We start from the raw sequence: 4,210 nt of genomic DNA, 5'->3' as shown, positions 1-4,210 counted from the left end.
TTGTATTTTGCTCTATTTTTGAAAACCCTTATTGTATCTCAAGGTATTTCGAAGTGGGCTTTTAATCTAATTATTGCTTTTCAGCCTCTTGGTGATCTAATCGAGGTGAGTTTTGGATATTGTGAATATCTTGTTTTGATTTGTTAGAGAGCAAATGGAGCAAAACCGGAGATGTGAAGTGCTTTGTAGTCTCAATCATCAGACAACGGCTCCCTTAGGTAGGTGTTCACGGTTGGGGCATTTTTTGGAAAACCGGTAACCGGAATTTAACCAAAATCAGTCAATTAACAGGTTGACCAGTTCGGTTAATTGTCGGTTTGGTTAATCAGTTTTTTGGTTTTTTTTTTTATTTTTACAATATACATTATAAAAAACATACATATATAATAAAAAATTATAAATATATATATAATATTATGTTTTAAATAATAAATAATATATATATAATACATAGAAATATATGAATACCTGTCAATTCGGTTAACCGCCGGTTTTCTATATTGGTTAACTGAAAGTTGGTTCGGTTTTGATAAGTTTTTTCAGCCAGTTCAATTTTTTGTTTTTTTTTTTTTTTACTCACCCCTACCCTTAGGTGGGAGTCCATATCGTGCACCTCACTCTATGGGATGTGGTTGTGAGGTTGGTGTGAGGCACACTCTATGAGAGCAAATCCCAATTCCTTAAGAGCACTGGCGCCCTTGAGCAAGGCCGTGGGAGGCGATGAATGATCTACAATGTTTAATAGCATATGTATTGTACAAAATCTCATTTGTAAGAGAGACTATGCAGAAAAAATCCATTTTATTGTCATGAATTTTTAAAAATAGTAATGAGACTTGAGTGAAATATAGCGTGTGTTTAGCATGGCTTCTGTTTGTTTGATAATTGGTGCCATGTCATTGCTATGTGGGCATTTGTCCCATCATGCTATTTCGTACATCTATTTATTTGATAAACAGATGTCTTGATTTACATGCAAGCCAACCATTGGGGGAAGCTTCATTTTAACGTTTCCCCCAATGGTGAAGTGTTTATTTACTATTCTGCTTATGTGGTGCCTAATAGTGCTTAGTGGTGTTTAATTCTCAACAAATCCTAGAAAAACGTTTATCAACCACATTTTCTTGGTTTTGAAGACAAATCAAGTACATACATTTATTTAATAAATGGAAGCCATACCAAACATATATACAGTCTATAAAAGGATAGCCATATGTTCAAGAATGCTATGTATTTAGGCTCAATTTGGAAAGAGTAAACTCTACATACAATGCAAATATATACAATACATACAAAATAATACAAAATGGAAGGCTTTACACTCTACATATTTGTATTTGTACTCCTTCCAAACTAAGCAAATGGATACAAAATACAAGGTTTTGCACTCTACGTATTTATATTTGTACCCCTTCCAAACTGAAGTACAAATACAAATGTCATACAAAATATAAGATTTTGCACTCTACATATTTGTGTTTGTATTTATTCTCCTTCCAAACTGAGCCTTATTTGCGAGTTGTAATGGACACAAATGAAAGCGGAAAATCAATGAACATTTTGAAGGCACTAGTGGATAATGGCTGTACAGTAAAATAGGAAGGCTTTTGAAGCTAATGTTGGGAATAGATCTGAAATTACATATGTTTTAGGAATTAGTCTGAAATGAAATAAATGCAAAAGGCAAATTTTAAATACTTTTTGTGGAACATTTATTTGATAAGAAGCATAATGAATTGCTAGGATTAACTAGTGGTGTTTATGTTAAAGCAAAACTGAATTTGTATATTTTTTGAAAATCATTCTAAAATGAGATAAATTGTGAGAATGAAATAATGTTTGAATATAAAACCAGTATATAGATGACCATAAAATGGGCGATATAATCATTATACATGTCTTTTGGAAATGATGCTGAAAACCAATTCTTATATTAGAATGTTGAAAGAATGTCAAAATCATAATTCTGAAACTAATTAAGTTTGGAGAAAGTGTTGCTTGAATGAATCATAATAAACAGTGTTGATTAATTAGGCATATATATTAAGAGTTCCAAGGATGAGTTAGAACATTTCAGAAATGTAGTCAATTAGCAGAGGTATGAATAATCACACGAGTAGCGCACTCTACGTAGATGCAATTGTATAGGTTTAGGTGTCGTTTGGAAATTATTTTAGAAAGAATTTTTAGCAGTTCAAATGGCCAAAAGACATATTAAGCTTTTGGGGTCTTGTCTTTGAAAACAAAGACCGTTTGTCAAATGGTTCAGTCTACTGGGCTTTTAAAAACGCAACTAAAAGCTATTTATCATGCATAAAAAAAAAAAAAAAAAACAAAAACAAAAACAAAACTTCATTTTAAACTTCCCGAAATTTGGCGTTTTCCATGCATGTCCTCTTATCTTTTAGCTTTTTTAACCTACCGAAACCCAGAAAACCACAAGGAAAGATTCTTAATTAATTTCGAGTTGTAATGGTATTTGACTAGAAAAAATCTCATTCATAAAAAAGCATCCCATGTATTAGGGCAATCACGTATATCCCAATTGATGTTTAGAAAGCAACTCAATCTAACGGACAATTTTGAGAGATAATAAAGATCAGGCTTAAGTAGTTCCAACAACCGCTATGCTATTCATCGAATGACAAGGGGTCCCTGAATTTTAGACTAGGTAGCCTCTGAATTTTCTATGAGAAGTCTAAGAATCATAGAGAAACATGCTTCTCCTAGTAGGCAAACATGCACATCGACTACGTAACAAAATTATAATTTTAGACCCTACAAATAGAATTTCATAATTTGAGATCAAGAGCATGAGGCAATATAATAGGCATTTTAGAAAAGCGTATATGACTGATTCGGGGATTAGTACACCTGGCTGTTTAGACAATATAATAGGCATTATAGTAGTACAAGGATATAATTTTACAGCACCAAATAATTTGGTGGAAAGAAAATACAAGTTATCGAATGTCACCAAATGGGGAATTGTGCAACTATGTGGTAATACCAATGTTTGTTGAAGAAAAAAAAAACAAAAACTAGACTCGGTTCGGAAGGAATTCAAATACGAATATGTATAGTGCAAAGTAGTTGACAGGGTGCGCACAGTGGTTTAGGTGGGGCACCAGGCGACCACGACATGTGGTCACAGGTTGGGTTGAACGAGGTGAACTGGCCTGGGCTTGGACGAGACAGGCTAAGACCAACAAAGACAAGGTGAGCCGTGCAGGCGGGGTGAAGTGAGGTGTGTGGATTGGGTGTTGACCGTGGCAAGGGCTTAGGTCAGGACCAATGTGGGGCCAAGGTTGAGTCTATTGTGGCTATGAAAAGAGTCAAACTGGCCGAGGTGGGTTCGACTGAGGACCAAGTGATGAGGTGGGCTATGGCCATGGTGGGCTGAGGGCTTCACTAGGATCAGAGGAGGCCACAGGTAGGCCAGGGAGGCAGGGCATGTGGCATTGCGATGCCCTGCCGCAGACTAGGGAAGAGCGATGGACAAGGGCAGTGGGCTGGGCAGTCATAGGCCAGGGAGGCAGGGCATGTAGGCTTCCGCAGACTATTTAAAATCATATCATTGTTAAATTGTTACTGTTTAAATCATTTCTTAATAATTCTATTCATGTCCTTTTTGCCTATCCCTAGTCCTTCTAACCCTTTCAATTTATAATAAACCACTTTTTATAACTGGTGTTTTTTTTTTTATGGTCTTCTATTTAAAATCATATCATTGTTAAATTGTTACTTTCTCTAATTTTATCACCTATTAAAACTACTCCTAGGTTTTTACTGATGACTTCATTTTTTATCCTATCCTTTCTAGTTTTTCCACCCATCCATCTTAGCATTTGCATTTTTACCACATTAATTTATTGGACACAATTTCTTAAATGCCCATCACTCTGCTTGGTGTAGCATAGGTGGCCTTGCAACTATTTTATAGGATTTCTTTTTAAATTAAGTGGCATTTGCCTATCATATAAAAGTTCATATGTGTTTCTCCATGTTTCCCATTCTGCTCTAATTCTTTAGGTGACACCCTCCTCATTATTTCCCTTAATATGAACTATTAGACCAAGGCATTGGAAATGGTCACATTGAATTATCTTTTAGCCTCTAATCCAAAGCGTATTCTCATTCGTGCTCCTGTTAATAATAAATTTATACGTCATAATTAAAATCTCTCATTTTAGGGCATTTGTCCAGAAGC

This window comes from Nelumbo lutea, chromosome 1, assembly GCF_056320005.1.
Source record: "Nelumbo lutea isolate HS-2025 chromosome 1, American lotus-T2T, whole genome shotgun sequence".
Lineage (NCBI taxonomy): Eukaryota > Viridiplantae > Streptophyta > Magnoliopsida > Proteales > Nelumbonaceae > Nelumbo > Nelumbo lutea.
This window is presented reverse-complemented; position numbering follows the sequence as displayed.